General features: G+C 37.5%; 1 long non-coding RNA gene across 4 annotated transcripts in view; it reads right to left on the bottom strand.

Annotated features, from left to right (window-relative positions):
* Window positions 1–23,681, bottom strand: part of LOC116668072 — a 247,036-nt gene that overhangs the window by 217,003 nt on the left and 6,352 nt on the right. The window contains exon 3 of one of the 4 annotated variants that reach the window (XR_004325151.1): window positions 10,696–10,756. The exons of the other annotated variants lie outside the window; for them this stretch is intronic. This is a non-coding gene — a long non-coding RNA (uncharacterized LOC116668072). The remainder of the gene's footprint in view (window positions 1–10,695; window positions 10,757–23,681) is intronic. 4 annotated transcript variants of the gene reach the window in all.

Below are 23,681 nucleotides of genomic sequence, written 5' to 3'. Positions count from 1 at the left end.
TATTTATATATATTTATATATATATAAAAGGAAAAGTGATCACTAAAAGAGTTTCAGGAAGAAAAAATATATTAAATCAGAATAAAATTCTATTGGAAAAGTGATACACAAGTAGAATTTCAGAGAGAAAAAATAAATGAAGAACTTCTGACTCTTCAAGAATTTTTATATGGATTATAGTGGGAATCAAAATGAACACATTTCAAAGAGTGATGAAATTTTTATGTTAATGTCCACAATTTTCTGTAAAGTATGTATTTCACAACTATTTAAACTTATGATGAGAAATTTTAGAGGTCAGCAAAAACTTATGAGAAGGAATATAAGTTTTCAAAATGTACTTCAGACCATTGATTTAGAATTATAAAATACCCTCTAAAATAGTATACAAAATCTGATCTTAATTTAACAGCAAGCATTTATGTAAGAGTTATTTTTGTTGTTAGCTAAAAGAAGGAGCCTCTGAACATTTTCATATCCTGTTCGACGACAGTTGTTTTTAACTGTACATTATGTATTAACTATGAGGCAATTCAGTAAAACAGTAAAAGAAGAAAATATTGTTTATTAAACCTGGCAGAAAATGGATATGGTTGCAAGTTATAATTATGTCCAAGATAAATTAATCAGAGCTGAGATTTCTTGTTTTACCTAGAATATTTTTTACATACACAAAGGAACATACTTGGAATTAAAAATCTACATCGTTACATTTTTTGAGGAATATGGGTCAGGTAGAAATAGAGAAATAAGTGCTTGTCCATTCCTTGTGAAGATTATTGATGATATGTATCGCATATAGATCTAGAAATCCACATAAGTGCTCCTTGCTCCCTTTTCAGTGCCTCAGTGCCTACAAATAGTAAATCTCACATAATCTTAAAAGATACTGTGTATCCCAAGGTTCACCATGGTGCCTGACACAGTACAGATGCTCAGTATCTGTTGAATTACTGAATGAATGAATGAACTGAGATTCATTCATTTAGTGAACTGGTCAGTAAGCCCTTTCCACTTTCAGAAATTTTCTATTAAAGTAAGAATTTACATTTGAGTTATATTGTCTAAACAATGGTCCCTAAAAGTCGGCCCGTAGTGTGACTGCATCAGTGTCACCTGAAGTGTGTTATAAATTTAGTTTCCTGTACTTACATCCCATATTACTAAATTGAAGGGGTAAGGTCTGGAAATCTTCACTTTTTAATGGGCTCCCCAGTTGATTATCATACACAGAATTGACAGGAAGCTGGAGAATAGGTTTTGGAAACAAGAAAAAACAGGGCAGATTCATTCAGAGAATGAGAAAGCAGGAAATACAGTCAGTCTCAGGGGAAAAAATAGTCTGGTCAAGGTACCACCGCTGGAAGTGCAACAATGTTAAATATTTGTCACTGTGCTCAAGATTCAAATTCAAGGAAGAGAATGACTACCGTGGGCCATGTTGGTATCCTATTTAGGGTGGGGTCAGGACCATGAGTAGCTGTTCTGCTAGAGTGCATCTGATAGAGAAGAGAGTTTTTCACAAACAGAAATCAAAATGCTGCTAGAAGTCAGAAAATTTGTCTAGGCAGCCAAAAAAAAGTTACAAATATAAGGCTGTACACAAAGGAAATGAGTGCCTCACAAAGTAGTATGTACCCTGTCAACAGAGAGCCAAACAGTAGACTGTCACTCAACCTGACCATTATAGAAAGGATCCCTCTATCAAGAGCCGTTAAGTAAGTTTGAATTTTTTCAACCCTTTCTGAGTCTGTGGCTCTGTATTACTAATGGAATTCCAAGATTAGTCAGTTCAGTTTTTAAAAGTTAGACAAACATTATTTAGAATCCTTCGGAAAAACTAAATAATTGACTATGTTTGTTACTTTTTTGCTGTTATATATTTTAAATTGTGTCTAACGACAGAATACCTGGTAAAGCCTATTGTAGAGAAGAATAATCAATAATCATCTGCTCAGCTCTTGGCCCTTTTAACCAGCTTGACCCTTTCCACTCATCATGTGCCCACTGTTCCATAAAGAAAAACCTCGGTCATCTCATCCCCTAGCAATGCCAAATGAGGAAATCATCAAGGAAACACCTGTTTATTCCTAAGTGGCTCTTGATTTTTCCTATCTTACTTTTTAGCTGAAAAATGTTGGCCCTGCAAATCTAACGTTCTTTCTTTCCTCTGACTTCTACACATTTAAAGGTATATTTGCCAATCCCTTTGGCTCACAGCATTCTCATGTCTTGAGTAAGAATTGTCTGCTCCTTGTCATCCTGGAACCTAATTAATAAATCCCTCCCTCCAACTTTGTTCATGTTGTCTGGATCATTCTCCAATCCCCATGGAAGGAGGGAAGTTTAACTATGTTCATAAATCTGGTTGAATATGGAGATGCTCACAGGTTAGCCAGGAAGTAAACATTAACAAAATATCCAAAAAATTAAAAAATTGTATACCCACATCATTTCTCAGAAATTCAGATGTGTGTGTGTTCAGCTTTTCTGACTCATGTCATTATTCTTTCAGTGATAGAATGGACATGGTACACTGCTCTGTGAAGAATACCTCATTACCTTTCACTGTTCCCTGAATTTCATAGTGTTGACTAAAAATATCTCTTCACCAGAAGAGCCTAGAACAGCACTCAAGAGAGTTGTGTTTTCCATTACATTGATCTTAGTCAGTAGACTCCACTGCATGATTGAGTTGCATGCTGCTAATAAATCAACTAACATTTCATCTGTTCTCACCTGCATTTCAGTCTTTTATTTGTGTGCTGAGTGATATTTAATGTTAAACTAATAGAAGAGTTGCCACTTATTTCTTAGTTTTGTTTTGGATGAGGATTTTCTGTAACACATTTGCCAATGGCCTATCTCTTCAAAAATCCATGCATATTGATGATCTATGTTATACCCAGAAAAATAATTTTATTTCTCTCAAGAAAAATATTACATATGCATTGACTAAATTCTTAGACTATGAAAACCAACTTTTTGACAATATGGTCAGGCTGTAGTTCACAGCTTTTATCAGTGCCACAAAGATGTCAAATGTAAAATAAGCCTGCAATAAAAGCTTATTGGTTATTCACTGAATCGTGTTCGTGCACAGTGGTGATATTGGTTAAAGCAAAACAGAAAAGGAGAAAAGGTAAATCTTATGCCATAAGACTGATTCCTGAATATAAGCTGGTTCCAGACACTGATTTAACGAGATAATTTTGAGAATTGTTGGTGTTGTCTAATGCTAAAGTATCTGTGCTCAATATACAGATAATCGTCACCTGGCAAGAACATAGTTCCTGATTAAAACTTGAGGGATAACAAGAAATTCTATAGTAGATGCAAAAGGTGATCAGGGCAGAGGCACTGCAAAAAGGCCATTGTATTAGTCACGGTTCTCCAGAGAAATTGAACCAATAAAAGGATGAGATGTATTATAAGGAGCAGACTCACACGATTATAGAGGCTGAGAAGTCATAGTACATGCAGTCTGCAAACTGGAGACCCAGGAAAGAGAGTGGCATAAATTCCAGTCTGAGTCTAAAGGCCTGAGAACCAGGAGCAATGATGGTGTAAATTCAAAGGGCAGAAGACTGATGTCTCAACTATAACAGTCAGGCAGAGAGACAGAATATGCCCTTGCTCCATCATTTTGATCTACTCAGGCCCTGGACAGGTTAAATGAGGCCCATTCACGTTGGGAGAGGGCACTCTGCTTCAATCAGTCTATCAACTTAAGTGCTAGTCTCTTCTGGAAACACTCTCATAGACACACCCAGAAATAAAGTTTAACCAGATATCTGTGCATCCTGTGGCTCATGTTGACATACAAAATTAATGATCAGAGGCATTGAATCTAGCATGAGATGATCTAATTTGAAGTCCTGACTATGACACTACTTATGTCCTTGAGCCTGTGTTTCTTCATCTGAAAAATGAGAGTAATAACACCTCACTCACGGGGTGATGGGGAAAGTAAATGGATGTAAAACAGATGTAAATGTGCCTTGTAAATTCTAAAGTGGTCTAGAAATACAAGGTACTATTACTTCTGTTTCTAGTTAGTGCCCCATGGTAAGCTACCAAGATCAGGAAAGTACAAATTTAAAACAAAACCTTTGTCAAAGTGATTTCATTGGAGGAAACAAAAAAAAAACAAGCTTAATGAGCTGTCTTATGCTTTTGGATGCAATGATAGATAAAATACTAAACTAAAGCCTCTACCAAAAAGGCTATGCTAAAACATACAAACAGCCCATGAGATCTGTTCAGTAAGAACTCGTACGGATAGGGAAACCCAGCAATACCTGAAACCTTAGCCAAGCAAACAGTCTCAAAAATTAAAATACCTCAATACCAGGACAAGTGAATGCAGAGGGAGCGCTGGTCCAGGAGCATCTGTATGTTTACCATACCCCTGTGGATACCTGGTTACACAAATAATTTATTGCAAAAATGGAAGAAGCCATTGTCAGTGGTACAAAAAAAAAAAAAAAAGCCGTCTAGAGAAAAAGAAAGAGTAGTGGTGGAATTGAGCACACAGAGTAGCTCCTACCTTAGGAGGTTTGTGGACTTGGGCTTCCCAGAAGTCCCAGACCCGTCATTCTCCTAACTACCGTCACTCCTTACACCAAAGCTGCCAGGTTTGGATAACAGAAAATCTTCTATTGCTTTCTCTGGATACTGAGTTCACTGAGAGGTGCTCAATTTAACTATTCCAGTTTAGCCTTTGTTCTTTCTTCCCTGACAGATCCAGCTTCTACTGAGAATGATCTTCAACAGTATTGATGAGAAAGCAGTGCTAGAGCAAAAGACTATCACAAATTCAAACTAAGAGTTTGGTAAAATAGTTAAAGTAATTGATTAAATTTAAGGGAAAACAATTTCCTCAAAAGAGAATTTTCTCCCAAGTCTTCTTAACTTGGTTAAGACTCTACCACTCTGTCAGTCACTTAAGCTCAAGAATGTGCTCATCTTCAACTATTCTTGCTTTCTTTATCCCCACAAGTTAATTGCCAGATCTTGTATTTATAGGCACAGACTATGGGGGTAATAGCTCTTGTTTCTTCCTTTTTAGCCCTTCTTTTAATACTCTACTTTGTTTCCACATTATTTTTATGAAATCATTACAACAGCATCCCAACTGGCGTCCCTCCCCAAGTCTTTCTCACACTCTAATCTACGCAACAATACCAGATGCATCTCCCCTGTTCACACCATTTTCCAAATCAAAATCCTTCAGTGGCTCAACATTGCATACAAAACTAAGTCCAAATTTCCTAGGCTAAAAATTAAAAGTCTGAAAATACCAAGAGTTGAAGAGGCTGTGAAACAATAAGAACTCCCAGATACTGCTGGTGGAAGTGTACAGATAGGGCTATTCTGGAAAGCTGATTCTCAAAACTACTAAAACTGAATACTTACGCATCCCGTAACCCCCAAATTCCATACAAACAAGTCACTTTGATAAATAAATTGTGGTGTGAATATTCATATGATGGAGTATTTATAAAACAATGAAAATAAATGAACTACAGATACATTCAACCACATGTATAATCTTACCAGCAATACTGAATGAAAGAACTTAGATACAAAATATTACATACTATCTAATGACGTTTATATAGAATTCAAAAACAGGCAGCATTAACCTATGTGTTAGAAGTCAGTGTTGTTTCCTTTAAGAAGAAAGAGAGGTGCAGTGTTTGAGAAGGGGCATGAATGGGGCTTCTCATGTGTTGGTCATGTTCTATTTTGAGATCTGGGTAGTGGTTTCACTGGTGTGTAAACTTTGTCATAATCCACTGAGCTGTACACTTACATTTGATGCATTCCTCTGTACATTTTTTTAAAAATGTAAATTCTTAGCTTGGCTCTTAAGGTTGACCACAATCTTCTTCCCTATTTCTCCAATCTCACTGTATTTCAAACTGCCTCACTAAAGGCTATGCTTTAAATACTTCTTAGTCATTTCAGGCTGCTGTACAAATTCTCATAGACTGGATGGCTCACATAACATTTATTTCTCCCAGTTATGGAGGCTGGGAAGTCCAAGATTAAAAATGTCTGTGGATTCAGTGTGTGGCCACAGCCTGCTTCCTGGCTTGGAGATGGCCATCTTCTCACTGTGTCTTCACATGGGAGAGAGCAGAGAAAGGAAGCAAGCTCTCGCATGTCTCTTCTTAAAAGAAAACTAATCTCTCAAAAAGACTTCACCCACAGGACACAATTACCTCCTAAAGATCACAAGTCTTAATACCATCTCATTGGGGGTTAGGGTTTCAACATAAGAATTTGCGACTAAGGGGGTAAACAAACATGTAGTCCATGATAAACTACATTGATTTATTCACTCATCTCAGAACAAGTTCTATTATTTTTGAATCCTGTTCTTTCGCTCATGCTGCTTTTCCCTGGGAATCATCTCCTACATCTCTTCATATCAAAATCCTATCTGCATTGGCATTAAAAGAGACACACAGATCAAGTGGAAGAGGACAGAAGCCCAGAAATAAATCCATGTATACATGGTCAATTTATAACAAAGGAGCCAAAAATATACAATGGGGAGAGGACGGTCTCTTGAATAAATGGTGTTGGGAAAACTGCACAGCCATTTACCAAAGAATGAGAGTGTGCTACTGTCTGACACCATACACAAAAATCAACTCAAACAGGATTAAAGACGTCAGATTATAAAACTTTACTTACTTACTCTAAAACTTTAGCTTACTTTCAGTAAGACCTGAAACCATAAAACTTCTAGAAGAACATAGGGCTATGCTTTTTGACATTGGTCTTGGCAATGATTTTTTTGGGATTTAATATCAAAAGGAAAGTCAACAAAAGCAAAAATAAACAAGAGGGACTACATCAAACTAAAAGACTCTGCACAGCAAAGGAAACCAGGAACAGAATGAAAAGACAACCTATGGAATGGGAGAAAATATCTATAAACCATATACCTGATAAGAGGTTAACATCCAAAATATAAAAAGAATTCATATAACTCAATAGCAAAATAACCCCGAACAATCTGATTAAAAAATGTGCAGAGGAACTGAATAGTTTTTTTTTTTTTCAAAAGAAGACATACAACTGGTCAACAGATAAATGAAAAGGTGCTCAACATCACTAATCATCAGGGAAATGCAAATCAAAAACATGATAAGATATCACCTTATGCCTGTTAGAATGGCTACTACCAAAAAGACAAGGGATGACATGTGTTGGCAAGGACGTAGAGAAAAGGGAACCTTTGTATATTTTTGGTGAAAATGTAAATTGGTGCAGTCCCTATGGAAAACAATATGGACATTTCTCAAATATTAAAAATAGAACTACCTTACAATCCAGCAATTCCCCTTCTGGGTATCTACCTGAAGGAAAAGAAATCACTATCTTAAAAAGGCATCTGCACTTCCATGTTCATTGCATATTACATACAATAGGCAAGACATGGTAACCACCTAAGTATCCATCAACAGATGAATGGATAAAGAAAATGCAAACACAATGAAATATTATTTGCTAACTAATATATATAAAATAGATAAACAACAAATTCATACTATATAGCACAGGGAACTATATTCAATATCTTTTAGTAACTTATGGTGTAAAAAATATGAAAACAAATATATGTATGTTCATGTATGACTGAAGCATTATGCTGCACACCAGAAACTGACACAATATTGTAAACTGACTACAATAAAATATATATATATATATGAAAAGACAATGAAATATTATTCAGCCATAAAAAGAAGGAAACTCTGCCAATTGCAACACGGATGGACCTTGAGGGAATTATGCTAAATAAAATAAGTCAGACAGAGAAAGACAAATACTGCACGATCTCACTTACGTCGGGAATCTAATGCGAGGGGGTTTTGCCCACACCACCAAGAAATCCTCAGACACCAGCTGGGTGTTCTACAATTCAACTTAATTATTTCACTGTCTAATCAAACATACTATTAGACTCCACAGGTTAAGAGATCATTCCCACATGACTGTCCTCCACTTCAGACACCAATCACAAGCCTAGGTCATTACCAATGGTTTTGACTGTCTATAAATCTGAGGTTCCCACAACCCCCTCCTTGGGTTCCATTAATTTACTTGAGCATAGCACCGCATTCAGGGAACTAGTTTATTCACTATCTAGTGACTTTACTACAGTTTACACAAAGGATAAAAGATACAAATTAACAACCCCATAAAGAGATACATAGGGTGAGTTTCTTAACAAAGGAACTTCTGTCTTAGTCGGGTTTGAGGCCTGACTGGTGGCATGTAAAAGTATTTTGGTTCACCAACCTGGAGGCTCTCCAAAACCCCTCCTCTGGGGTTTTAAAGGCTTCATTATATAGGCATGGTTGATTAAATCACTACCCATCATTGATTGATTCAACCCAGCCCCTCCCCGGAAATCAGGTGGTGGGACTGAAGTTCCAATCCTCCATTTAAGGTTGGTACCCTCATAACTACCCCCACCTACATTTTTAAGGAATTTCCAAAAGTCACCTCCTTAACATAAACTCTGTTGTGGTGGAAAGGGTCTTGTCATGGATAATAAGATACCCATTTCACATTTATGGCTCTGAAGTGTTTTCAGGAACTGAGGACAAGAGATCAAATATTATAACAATAGATGCTCCCATTGCTCTTACCACTCAAGAAATTACAAGGGTTATGGCAGCTGTGATCCAGGGATCATGGACTAAGACCAAATATATATGAGAGAGATATGTATATATATCATTCAGATGATATCACACAGCCCAAGGCAAAACTCTGTTATGAAATGGGAAGTTGCTTCTTCCTCAACTTTCCTCCATTTCGCATGTCTTCCTCCATTCTTACCCCTGCCCATCTTATCTCCTTTCTTTCTTTCCAACAGGAGATAGATAGATAGATAGATAGACAGACAGACAGACAGATACTGAGATTTAGTGTAAGGAATTTGGCTCATGTGATTATGGAGGCTGATAATCACAAGATTTGCAGTTGGCAACCTGGAGACCCAGGAGAGCCAGTGGTGTAGTTCAACCCCAAAGCTGGTAGGCTCAAGACTCCATAAGAGCCAGTGTTTCAGTTCAAGTCTAAACACAGGAAAAGATTGATGTACCAGATCATCAGTCAAGCAAAAGATACTCCCTTTTACTCATGTGAGGGTCATCCCTTTTTTTCTATTCAGGCCTTCAATTGATTGGATGAGACTCACCCACATAAGGAAGGGCAATCTGCTCCATTTAGTCCAAATGTTAATTGTGTTAATTTCATCCAAAAACACTCACAGACATACCCAGAATAATGTTTGACGAAATATCTAAGCACCCCATGGTCCAGACCTGTTGCTACATAAAATGAACCATCACAATTGCCTTCCCAGCTTTTCCCTCTTATTTCTGGCAAAAAAATACTCTATTGTTCCTTTAGGGAATTTATGTATCTTCATTGTCAAATATATCATTTGTATGGGATTGAACATCTTCACCTCTAGGTCTAAAAGAGGACCCTAAGATAATCCAAATATTCTATCCACTTGACCACAGTGCTTGGTACAGAGATGGACAAGAATTAATGGACAGAGTTAATGGAATAATAATAGCAATCATTAACATAGAAAAAATTATCCCACTTAACCATCACAACAACCCATTGGGATATACACTCCCCAAGAGTAGATAAAGCTTTGAGAGACAAGAGAAGCTTTGACTCTTTAACTGAATTTAGTAATGTAAAGATCTGATGACTGGAACTGTCCTATCCATCACGCTCACAAGAAAAGTCAGCCTAAGAATTGAAGTAACACAGAGGGGGCTCGGTGTTATAATCTGAGCTCTCAATCAAGCTGCACATGAAGCCAGGCTCACTTGTGGATTTTTCAGTTTCATGAGTCAGTAAATTCCCTGTATTGATTTAAGCCAGTTTGAACTGAGTTTATGTCATTTGGAACAGCAAAACTCATAACTGATGTAGAACTGATACCAGAAGTAAGGTGTTATGAGAGACAAACCCTAGAATGGGGAAGCGACTGAGTCCAGGGAAGTACATAGTAGGAAACTGAGAATCTCAAGTGGTCACAGTAAAGAGGATCAGGGATGTGCAGGCAAAACCCAAACCAAGGGAAGAGCAGGTGGAGCTTCTGGGAAAAAAGAAGCTTTGGCTCTTAAATATATTTGATGATATAAAAATATGTGAGCCACATAGAGGGAGCCTGCATGAGGTAGAGACAATTGAAAGGAAGCACAGTCAAGAGATTGATCCTGGTAGTAATTTTTGAACCCTGATTCAGTGTATCAGTTTGAGTCCAGTCAGGAGACAGAAACTACCTAGAGAGATAAACATGGGGCATTTAATATAAAAATTATTAAGCTGTATTAAAAGAGTAACTATAAGACATAAGCAAATTGTATATGGTACCCTCGGGGCTGAGAAAGGATACCCAAGGAAGGATGAACTTTGGAGGGGTCCTGCTTCCCAAGGCTGGGGTTCAGACCTTCTTGGAGAGAGCATAGTTTGGCCTATCGGATAACTCAGACATGAACTGGGTTTTCCAGACTGGAGCTGTTCTGCAGTTGCTGAGCAAGCAGGAAACAATTCTGTGGAGTACAACGGGGAGCGAGTAATCAGCAATGGTAAGGGGTGGAAACCCTCTGGGCCCCAGCCAAAGCATGCAGGGCTTACAGAAGGAGGAGTGGATGTCTTCTTGGAAATCCTCTGAGGCACAGGCAGATTGCACAAGGACCTGCAAATGGATATGGGGCACTGATTCAGTCAGGAAGCCTTTGGAGTGCTAATTTCCACATCAAGGGCACAGCAGGAAGGTTAGTGCCACGCCAAGGCTACAAGGTTACCAAGAGACTATGCTTTGGGCACATGACTGGGGCAGAGATTGACCAGATTTTCTTACACCCACACTGCTGGCCCACTGAGCAGCAGCCAGACAATGCAGGACAGCCTATCCTCCTGCAAGGTCCCTCCAGTGCCCTGAGAAGGACTTCATGTAAGTCTCACTTTAAAGGAGAAAAATACTAAAAGAAACTGAAAGATGAATTTGGAGCTGAGTGGCAATAAATTGATAAGTGGCACACAGGTCATGAGAGCCAATAAATTCCCTTTTTGTTTTAGACATTTTCTACTGGATTTTCTGAATATTGCAATTGAAAGATTGCTAACTGATGTGAGACCCAGCCGTCATACCATCTATAGCTGAGCAGGGTTTTTCACTGAGCATTGCATGCTTTCCTGACAGCCTTTCTGCCACCATTTCCCATCCAAAATCTTCCTGCCGAGGTCTCATTTTTTCTTAGTTAGAATACTACTTTTGTCATTGACATATATGTTAGCAGCCTATCAGTAACATATTTTTATTTTAATAAGAGCATTCAAGAAAATGAAGGCTTTAAAAGAGAAGGATGATGGAGTCTTTTGGTACCTTGACAAGTTGATAAAAAGATATTTTAGGGACACTGGTACTTTGGATTCTTCTCAGATAATTACACTATTATCTATAATAATGTCATACAGTCAGAATTTTCCAGTCTTTCAAATATGTCTGGTCATTCTAGAATTTTACAGTGGCAACAAAACATGGCCCAACAGGGAATAATTTATTTTCAGTTTGAAAAAAGGAAATCTAAGTAAGCAACCATAATGGTCATAGACTATTTAGGTAAAAAGACAATTGTTTTTTTGTGCTTTTTAAAAGGTAAACAGGATTGTGAGGGTTAAAATTAAGAAAGCAAAAATTTTAGTCAATAATTTTGGTGATTAAAATAATTGGTTTGTAAGAGTAGATGCCAAGGGCTTTATAAAAATCCTTAAATAGATAACAGTGCCCCTTTGAAAAGTTGGATTTTAAGATATAGGCATATATATATATACATATATACACACACAGTTTTTTAAGCAACAGCAATTTCTCTTTTTTATATACATATTTTATATTCTTTTTTATATACATATTTTATATTCATATATATATATATGTACACACACACACAGTTTTTTAAGCATCAGCAATTTCTCCTAAACTCCTCAGTAGTCCCGTCTATATAATGGTAAAGCTATTCATTTTTATCTGTTGATAAGTTCTTTTTTTTTTTTTAACATTTTTTTAATTGAGTTATAGTCATTTTACAATGTTGTGTCAAATTCCAGTGTAGAGAACAATTTTTCAGTTATACATGAACATATATATATTCATTGTCACATTTTTTTTGCTGTGAGCTACCATAAGATCTTGTATATATTTCCCTGTCCTGTACAGTATAATCTTGTTTATCTATTCTACATTTTGAAATCCAAGCCTGTCCCTTCCCACCCCCTGCCCCCTTGGCAACCACAAGTTTGTATTCTATGTCTATGAGTCTGTTGATAAGTTTTTCTTAGTCCTAGGGCTTTATAACCACAAAGTTTACTATTAAAAGTTTTAGTTCACCTCAAATACTTTCTGTGCTATTTGGAAAAAGTATCTAGGGGGAAATTCACACAAGAAGAGTAAACCCAATTTAACAGAAAACAGGAAAAATTGTTGATGAAGTGCTTTATGTGTGCATGTGTTTGGCCCAGAGGAAGCATTGGACTGGCTCTGGGAGTGGGAGACAGAGTGAAAAGATGCAGCATCTCCTCCTCTGCTGGCTTGTGTTGGATAAATGGATCATTTTATTGTCAGGTTGCTTGAGACTGAATGTCAACATTATACAGGAAAGTCCCAAAGGTACGTAGTATAGGGGATGCTACTCCAGCTTCCTTTGGTTGATGCTAGTAAATAAGCCCACACTCTGTAAGATAAAAGTTAGATAAATTGAAGGCCAATAAGAACCTAGTTTTATAGCAGTAGTTTAAGTTCAAACTCTTCAGGAGTTTATGTGTGTGCTTCTATGGAAAGACTGTATCTAAAACAACATTCTAAAAGATGAAATTTACCAGAGAAAATAAACAAAATTTACCTGTGAACTGCTGTACTGATTGGTAGGGTTTTTTTCCTTTCAATAACAATATCACAATGGTCACTTAGAATGTGTGAAGAGTTTAAGCCCTAACAATGGATGGTATATTTAATTTGGAATAACAGAAATATATTATATGTTCATTTAGAAAATTTTGACTGGGTTTACATGTAAGTATTCACTGCACAAAAACTGATTATTTATTATATGCCAGGAAACTGTGTTTCTTGCCTTTGTTAATCTGTCTAGCATATGAGAAAATTTTGTTACTCTAAACATCTGGTGATTATCATGTGTTAAACAGGCACCACACCTCAAGAAGCCTGTACTAAAAATAATAGTCATTTTTATTTAGTGATACTATTTCCAAAAAAAGTTCATTCATATGTATATACCTATATAAATGGTACATACATGTATATATATAAAATCAGTGGTAGTATCCAATATATTTACTGACTGGTACAGTGAGGCTTTAACAAACCAAAATGCAAATAGAATAAGATTGATTTTGCAAGAAATTTGTGGAGTACAGAGTCTCAGCCACCATATCCACTTGCATGTGTGGTATGCAAGTTTCCACTGAGCGACAGGCAGGATCTTACAAGGGAATGTGTCCCTCATCCTCCACCGTCAGTAAGATGAGGGCTAACAAGAAATTATAATATTGGCAATTAGAAATTGATCATTAATTCATATTTATTACACTTATAGCATGTGTCAGACACTGTGCTTGGCACTTGATGAAGACATGTCAAGTTGTAGGCTGCTAAGGAGTAAATATGAAATAAGGAAGAATAAGCCAAGGGTATAGTGAGAGAATACAGATTGTGTGGAAGCAAGGCTGAGAAAAATGTTTATAGGACAGAGCATATTTTTGTACGTTTTAGACTGTGGAGAAAGACCTCTGGAAAGAGACAGACTGAGAAAGAAATTTAGAAAGGGCATGTTTATTAGAGCAAGAACTTGCAAGAGGTAGAAGGCATGGGGTCATGAGTACAGGTTAAGGAAAGGAGGAAGAGAGACTCTGTGAAAGGAAGGAAAAAGATAAGGATGGACGAGAACGAGAAGTCACTTTGGAGATGTAGAGGAAGTAAAATAAGCTCTAGGATGATGGCAGGAATTTGGAAGGAAAGGAATGGGATGATCCAGAAGGAGAAAGAATAAGTGAATTTGAAAGAAATGTGAAGGACGTTTTTCACAGCTACCACAGCTATGAAAGTATTCAGTGTAACGTGTTAAGGGGAAAATAGTGCGGCACTAAGGCTGAAAAGAGTAGTAAAAAGCTACCAACATAGGAAATAGGCAAGGATGTGTAAAGATTTGCTAGGCAATATTGAGTCTAGTTGTTGGAAATCATAAATGTATAGGCAGGCAATCAACATGCTTATATGATTTGCCTCAGTATTATTCAACAAACAGGTGAATTATTTTCGAATTGAGAATTAGGATAATGGAATGACAAGGTCATAAGAGTGTTGAGAACTGAGAGTGCTAGTGAGAGAGAGGTTTAGCTGAAGGACCTTGGGTTGTCATTTGGATTGAATTAAAGAAATGAAGCCAAAGGAGGCTTATTGATCAAGAGCATATGAAGTTGACATAGGAGAAGAATCAATGAGTGAAGAGCAGCTGCTCCCCCGGATAAAGCCTCTTTAAGGGCATTCTCCAGCCTGGAAGTTAAAGTTTAATTTACTTCTTATAACAAGGCTTCCCATAATCATGCTTGCCTAGGCAATCCGTTTCTCATTCCTTCCCCCAAGAGCCCGCAGGAAGCCGTGCGTTCTGGCATACTCAGTGACTATGCTGCTTCCTGTCTTCAAGTCACTGCTGTTCTTCCTGAAGAGCTCCTCCTCTTCTCCTTAATCCCTGTTCACCTGAAGCACTTCTCAGCCTCTGAGACTCATCTCAAGAATCTTTTCCTTTTTAAGGTTTCCTCTGGTAACCTGTCTGCAAAAAAAAACAGCTACCAATTTTCATCCCATCCCTGTACACTCATGCCATTACTTCCACAAAAGTCCTTGATTATGGGCAGGCCAATAAAATGCTAAAGAATTGGCACCGTGCCAGTACCAACTTAACCCATCTACCATGCTATCAATTTCAGGCTACCCTGCATGGAGTGTAAGATATCATGCAGAGAGAAAGGTCATAGGGAGGAGAGTTGGCATATGGCATTAATACCTAAGTCATGTAAATAAGACCTTCTAGGTTCTTCCCGTCCATTGCAGCCACCTATCAAGTGTAGGTGGAGCCCAGCCAACCCACAGAATTGTGAGAAATAAATCTTTGCTATTTTAAGCCACTAAATTTGGGCATTTAGTTATACAATTATAGACAAAATGACATATCTCCCATTTTCAACTTAAGTGCAACTGCTCAAACTTTCTACTGTATTACACCACTGTACCTATCATATACCTCTGTTATTTAACTTATCACACTAGGATAACAAAAAAATTTGCATATCTGCTCCCTTCCTATTTTGTGAAATTCTTGAGATTAGGGACAGTGTCTCTGGGCAAGGATACATACACACATACACACACACACACACACATACATACACACATGCATACATATTATATATATATAAATCCTAGCACACAACACATTACAGATGCTCAATAAATGATGCAAACTAAACTGAATTTAAATTGAGTAAGTGGGAGAGAGAGAAGGAGAAAGAAAGATACTATGCTCAGCCATTGGAATGTCACAGTTAAATATTTCACAAGTGGAAGAGTTCCTGAAAAAACATGGAAATATAGAGGTGAGGTTGGCTCAGTTTAGGAACTGAGCTGAGAGTGTATACATCACTGAGGATGTGGACTTGTGGCCTAGTGTAAAGATTGAAGATGATGATCCCAAATGGGAAGAGTCTGTGAACTTCAGTAAAGAAGAGGCTGTAAGTGAAGGTTTTTCACAGTATTAACAATGCTCTTAAAGCAATAGTGGACAATTAAGATGTCTTTGTTCCATAATTGGATGAATTCAGATGCATTTAAGAAGCAGAGTCAGCAGAACGTGGCAAGGACTGGGTTGTGAGGTTGAAAGAAGAGAGAATTAGGTGGGGATACACGGAGATACAGGAGACAAGAAATGGAGATACAGGGAGATAGTGGTTGACAAGATTAATGGTCAAAGGGAAGCCACGTATAGAGAGAAAGGAGGGTGTTGACAAAATCATGTTTAAATACACCAACTCTCTAAGCCTCAGATGCTGCCTTTAAGGACTCAGACAAGATTTCCAGGGATGGACCTTGGAAGAAAGGTAACAGCAGAGAGCTATCTGAGCTAGATTTGATTATTTCAGTGAACAAGCTCTTAAAGAATGGAACTTGGAATTTAATTAAAAATTAGGTCCCTCCCGCCACCCCAAAAAATAATGACTTTGGTCCAAACTTCTGCCCAATATGTACATTCAAGGGAGAAAATGTAAATCTCCACTTCACAGAGATAGTGTAAGTGTATTATTCTGGTTTTCTAATAAGCCATTGAGTGCTCCTTGAAAGCTTTCTGCTCAATCCTCTTCCCTATACCTATCCTCTGGGCCATCTGAGTCACTCTTACGGCTCCTACCATCACTAAATCTGAATTTTCTGACTCCGTTTCTTTCATGAGCTTCAGGACTGTTATTTCCAATTCTCTTTAGAATATCTCCACTCTCTGGCCTTTTGGATATATCTAACTCAAGATGTTAAAAGACAAACTGTTTATCTTCTATTCAAACCATGATTTTCCTCTTGTATTTCCCAGCCCAGTAAATGGCATCACTGCCTACCTGGTCATTATGAAAAGAAACCATGACAATAGTGGTTAAAATCTTGAATTCTCAAATCACTCAGAGTTTGCTTGAATCTGTCTTTCATAAATTACTACCTATATGATAACTTTGGTAAATTACATAACTTTTCAAAGTTTCAGTTTTTCTCATTTGTTATAATCCTCAAAAGCTTGTGAAGAGCATTAAATAAATGCCTATCCAACCCTCAAAATTAATCATGCAAACTACTCTTGAAGCCATCTTTAATGTGTCCCTTTCCCTTAGCACCTGACTCTCCCAAGCAACTGACCACAAAGCTCTGTCAATTCAGTTTCTAAAATGTCTTAATATATGCCTTTGTCCACTGTCACTTCCACTGTCCTAGCATAACACCAAAATATACTTCAAATGCCCATTACTAATCTAGTCTAAACTGCCTTTCACACCATTGCCAGAGATAGCTTTTCAAAAATAAGATCACATCCCTGTCCTCACTTTCAAATTTTTTCAGTTGTCCATTTTCTACAAAATGCTAAACTCTTTAGAATCTGAAATTTACAGTCTTTCCCCGAATTACCTTTCCAATCTGACTGCACATCATTTCTCACCATTCCCCAGGTTTTACACTGTCATTCTCCAAACACACTCTTCTGCCTTCATGCCTATTTTCCTCTCCTACGTCCTCAGTCCCCACTTCTCCTTTGAGAATTCTTGCTTCAGCTCAAGTGTGATTTCTTCTGTGTTGTCTTTGCAGAACTCCCAAGTGACACAGATTGCTTCCTCATCTGTTTTCCCACAGGACTGTGTACAAACCTGTCATTGCTTTTATCACACTACAGTATAGCTGTTAATTTGTCTATCTGTCCAGCTATACTCTGAGCTCCTCGTCAGAAGCAGGAATAGTGAAATATTTACTCTTGCATTACCAGTCTCTAACACAATTCCTAGGTATACCAATACATGTGAGATGCTTCACAAACTGCTGAGGGAATGAATGAATGAAGAAACTATGTAGCCTGAATGATGCTTGCTATGTATTATTTAAATATGAATTAAATCCAAGTCATTCAGATCTATAAAAAGAGGAAATCCTTAAACATGGCATTAATTTGAAGTAGATGATCTCTACGTATTTTTCTCAACTCCAGAATTCTATGAGATTACTATGAACTGAGCTAAAGCTTTTCTCCAGACATGTACGATTAGAATTTTGTCCAGGACACACAAATTTGTAGAATGGGATCTAGTGAGTTGTTTAGGGACTATTTCCAATTAATTCTCTCATATTACATCTAATAAATTATATTTTGTAAAGTTTATACTTTTCAATGAAACAAAATTGAATTATGTGCAATAGTTAATCTTTCAAAATGATAGTGTGATGAAGAAAGTGTTTTTCCCTAAAACACTGTCAGCTTGAGTGACATGTGAGTACCCAGCACTTAGCATCTGTTAAGGAAATCTTATTACTCTGTGTCTGTCACTAGAAAATTGGAACAAACGTTGCAAGACCTACACACTTAAAATGTTATGATGTGTTTTTAAAACTGCTTTCCACAGAAGGCCCTTTATTTTATAGAAAATTATAACCAAACAAGTCTTGTTTAATGGCTTTCAAAGTATAAGCACATTTCATGTCAAAATTGTATCGCTCTCGACTGCTTATTTGTGTGAGAAATCTGTCAAGCCCTGGTGCCCAAGAAAATAGGGTACCATGGCAGAAGATTTTTTGCTGAAGGAAATAATGTATGCATAATTAAACCAACACAGCGTGGGTAATGGTCTGATTCCATCTTAGGAAGAACTGTCAGCTTTCTGTTCTGAAATCAGAATTTTCCTAATGCCTGAACTTCTGGGCGAATCCCATGTAACAAGAAACACACCTTGAGCTTGTATCTCAGGGAAAGTTGGGCTCTTATTTTTACCCCTTTTCATGTTCAAATATTCTGTGAAATTTGACCTTTTCTTCCTGACATCCTCTCTGCCTCTGCTCCCTTTCCATACTGCTTGTAACTTGTGAAATACTTTAATAATTAAAGACAACATGCATGAAAGCTGAAATTACAGCCAGCTTTTCAGGGGAATCAACTGTTGGTTGTGGTGTTATTTTATCTGAGAATTATTCCCAAGTGCTTTAGCTCGTCAAATATCAAAAAATACATGTGCTTCAAAATGAATGGAATGCTAATAAAATATGGTGAAAAAGTCCCAGAACACCCCAATGTCCCCTTTATAGTCCGTGCTATCTGACAAGTTTATAGCAATTCTGTTTCTGTAAGCAGAGATCACAAACAGAACTTTCCTCCCCAAAAGATGACAATAAATACATAACACTTAAGATACATGTTTTCCTAAATGTTCTTTTAAAAGTTGACTTCTAAACATGACAACATAATATTGTGTGTTACTAAACTGCCATCTACTGTGCTTGTTCACCCAGTACACAATATCATCTTTTATAGGCTTGGCTTTTTCCGTGAATATGGGAATGTACCCCCCAGCTGTTTCTTGACATCCTTTCTTTTCCTTGTTCTAGCCATGTGCACTCCTGAAGACCAGGAAAAAATTATTTCAACTAATTATATTCCTACCAAAGCCTTTCACATCATTTAAGACTTAGATTGATTATTCGCAGTGCCATGAAGACGTGTCAGTTTGAGACAAGAGGAGGTTTAGAGAGGTTTACACTTTGCAGAGTGCCACCTGTCTCCAAAGGGCATATTCATTAAAAAGCTCCAGGTGCAAGTTATGGGAGCAAAACAGCATAATGAAGTCCTTTGCCTCCTTGTGCATTTTTTGATTAATAACATTCTCCTTCACTTCCAGCAGATTGTGCACCAATGTTCGCTGCAAGAAACCTGGAATAGCAGTCTACTTTCCTACCCTTCTCTGAATAGAAAAAATTGCCATTTATCTGTGACATGAATCAAAGGAATTTATAAAAATAGGGTATTTATGACAAAACTACTGTTATAGGAAAAGAGCAGCCAATAAGCCAACTGAATAATACTTATTCAATAAACAACATTCAATATGTATCAAATTCTACCTAATCCTTTCTGTCCTATACCCAAACGTGCAGAAATCTAATTGGTATTTAGACTGATAGCCCAAAAGCATTGCAAAATTCCAAGTTATCCTGTGAATCATAAAAATGGGAAATAAAACTGGCATTTATCAAATACCTACTATTTTCTAGACATTCCCCTACTAATAGCTATTCATACTTGTTTCTTATTGTGCTTTTACTGTCAAGCATTTTACATGCATTATCTCATTTGAAATTCACACAAATATGTAATACTATCCCCATTTGACTGTCATGAAACTGAGGTTTGGAGAAAAACAAGAATAATCACAGCAAAGACATGGCACTTACTATGTACTCAACACTCTTCTTTCGAAGATTTTAAAATATAGTACTTGTTTAATACTGACAACAACAAAATGATGTATTATTATTCCTACTATACAGATGAGTAAACTGAGAGCTAGCACCTTGACCGAGGTTACATGGCTAGCAGTCAGCAAAGCAGGAATTCTAGTTCCAGAAGCCCATGATTTTAACACTATTCTAAACTGTGGAACAATTTAAAGTTGTCATTCCTTGTTTATTGCAGCAAATGTTAGCAACATGCCTTAACTATAATAGCATTCATCACAATCAAACATTTTGTTGCATAGCAAGTAATATAATTATGCACACTTGGTAGGGAGGGGGAGGGAACCAAGCCTGTACAGTTTCACATTGATCAGGCTTATGCACAGTTTCAATGATGGCAAAAATAAAATTCCTCTCTTCATGTGTTCTACAAAAATTGAACACTATGTTCCAGGTGCTGAGCCTAAGGAAATACATAAGATTGATTCACTATCTATGAGAAATTTGGGAGACAAAACAAATAGGTAATTACAACATAAACCGGTAACTGCCAAAATAGAGTTTTGCTTTCTAAGCCAAAGCCAGATCTACAAATCACTATGTGTTACCTTGTCACATAGTCCCAAAAGAGGTTACACACAGGGTATAGCTGGCAAAAGACGAAGGCATAATAGGGTTCCTCCCTTCTGCATAGGGTTAGATCGTTAAAAATATTGTCATGATAGTTGCAATCTTATTTAAAATTTCAATAATGTTTATGTATGAACTAGAGGTGGAAGTTTGAAATATCTTTACCATATGTATTTTCTTTGCTTCTCATCTGATTTTTATCTGAGAACTATTCTTTCCTAGCAGGCTTCTTTGTTCCTGAGTTCCCAGGTCCTCCTACCAGACTGGCCTACACCAAATTCTAGCTAAAATGTTAGTTAGGATTCTTGATTGCAAGTGACAGAAACCTGGTGCAACAGGTTGACTTGGCTTATGTTACTGGGAGTTTCAGGAAACAGACATGGCTTCAGACAGAACAAAATTCAAAGATTCAAATGCTGTATTCAGAATTCACTTCCTCTCCTCATCCCTTACCCACCCACCCTCCACCCCCTTTAATTCCCTCTGTCAGCTCTCATTGTCTCTCCTTACCTTCTTTTAGTGAGTGAGCTCTCTCTATATATGGGGTCTCACACTCCCATTTACCAGCTTAGGAACTCAATTGGAGAGAGAACTTCTCTCTTCCAACATTCCTAACCAAATCCTAGGTAATAATTCCGATTGGTCTTTCCTGGTTCACATATTTATTCTTCAACCAATCGCCATGGCCAGGAGAGCTAACACACAGGACTGGCTTATCAAATGACAAATCAGAGATTTGCTAAAATCAATCAATCAAATCATCAAGCTTTACTAAAAATTTCAGGAGTACAGGCAATCAAGCAATAAAGACAAAGCAGAGAAGTCTGGGATATTCCTGACAGGTCCTTCCTATCCACAGGCCCAAAATAATAGACAAGACCTCTGTGAGGCTTTCCAGATTGTTACCTCACAGAGTGAAGAATGTAATTTATAAACCATCTTCATTTTATACCTGAGAGAGTTGTGTAGCATACAAGACATTCTCTTGGGAAGCCATGTCCCATAAATCAATAGATTCCAGATTTATTTACTGTAAAACACCCCTACCAAGGGAGATCCTGCTAAGGGCATTCTACAGATATGGCTCCTCTTTCAATCATTATTCTACTTACATGGAAGTCCAGGTGAGATTAAACCAGCTCACCTCCCTTCTTTTTCCTAGTGCTATCCCTCAGGTAAAGAAGTGAGGGTCACAGGCTAACTACTTTTTCCTCCCCTTCAGGAAACTGTGCTTTCTGACTGGACAGCCTGGGTCAAGAATCCCAAACTGTGCCTGAGGTTACGGGAAGCACCATGATTGACCTTTCCCCTAGAAGTATCTGGAGTATGAGACTGCACTCGGAAAGCACATTAAGCAGAAATAAACTGTTACTGTTTTGGTCCACTCAAACAAGAGACTTGTAAATTCTACTGATACAAAAAACTTTCCTGTTGCTAAACTTCATCTATTTTTCTCTAGTTTCTAGCTGCAAAAAAAAACTCTCCAGTTATGTCCTGTGGCTCATTGAATATAGGCAAAATAACGAGTAGTGACAGCAAAGAATTGGAACAACTAGGCTCAATCTTGTGGTCTGTGGGAAAGCCAAAGAAATGCTTAATAAGGCCGCATGAGGAACCTTACAAAGAATATCCCAAGTAGGTCTTTTCTATACAATTCTCTTAATGTCCTCAAATCCACTTGCCTACAGAAATTCTAACATAGCAACTGAATTTCTTTAACTTTAGGCAGGGGCACAAACAGTTATCCTACTGACCTAATACTCCAGGAGGGACTTTTTTTGTTTGGCTAAAATAGTATTTACTTTTAAGTTAAATCTGAATGTCTTTCGATAGTTTGTCACAGTCTCCCTCACCGCCTAGTGCCTTACCCAGACCTACTTCACTCATTTACACTACTGCCTGGACCCTGTAAGCACCTGAGTTTTTGAGCTACAGTTTAAAGACTTGATTTCTTCTAAACTGAAAATTCCTTTTAAAAAGAATGTATACTTAAAATTGTTTTTAGCTATTTATACCAGTGTAAATACGCTTCTCAACTGTTTTTCATTGGAAAGAAAACTAGGGGGGGAAAGCTTTTGACTAAGAATAAGGCTGAAGCAATAAACTGCACCAGGACCAGGACCAGCCAGATGCCTTGTGCACAGAATTTAAGGAGGCACTCTCAGGTGACACCTCCAAGCTCAGCACCTTGAGTCGGCCTCCCTAAATTCCACGGACCACGTAACTTGCTTGGCTCACTCTAGTCCCAGCCCTGAAGGAGAACGTTTAACCACTTTTGGTTTCTGTTACTTACAATGAAATAACCCTGATGCATTGCCCTTTTCCATCCATGAACTGGGAGAGTTGTTCCACCGGAGAACACCCATAATATCCTGTAATTATGCCTATACTACACTCAAAAACCACTTTCTAACTATCTTTACACATCTGTATTCACCAGCACCCCTGAGCTCCTTAAAGAAAGAAGCTGTGAGATCGTTCTCTTTGTAGCAAAAATACCTAGCCTTGTTCTGTTGAGTGGGTGAGTGAGCGAATGCATGAATATGCTGTTCGCATCAAGCATCACACTCCTCCTGTGGCATGAAACGCCTATGACATCTTGTGTCAGCTCAAATATCTTACCATTGTCATTGGTTGATGGTAGATTTAAAAAATTTTCTAATTATGATACAATTTTCCCTTAAATCTGTATGTAATCTCAGTATTATCCACTTTTTTTAAAACACATGTGGTCTAGAAAGCACTGCATTCAATTTGCAACTGACACCTTATTCTTGCTTTGCCTTTCAGCCTCCAGCAGGGCCAGCCTCCTTGACCTAATTAGACTTCTCCACTCCCACACGGCTAGTAAATACTATAATTAATTTATAAAGGACTCTGGAACACCAGCTGGCAATAATTTCCTATTAATGGTTTGCACAGAACAAAAAGAGCATTTAGTCGT

Source organism: Camelus ferus, chromosome 13 (assembly GCF_009834535.1).
Source record: "Camelus ferus isolate YT-003-E chromosome 13, BCGSAC_Cfer_1.0, whole genome shotgun sequence".
Classification (NCBI taxonomy): Eukaryota; Metazoa; Chordata; class Mammalia; order Artiodactyla; family Camelidae; genus Camelus; species Camelus ferus.
Note: the sequence above shows the minus strand (reverse complement) of the source record. Positions and strands in the feature narration are given on the sequence as shown.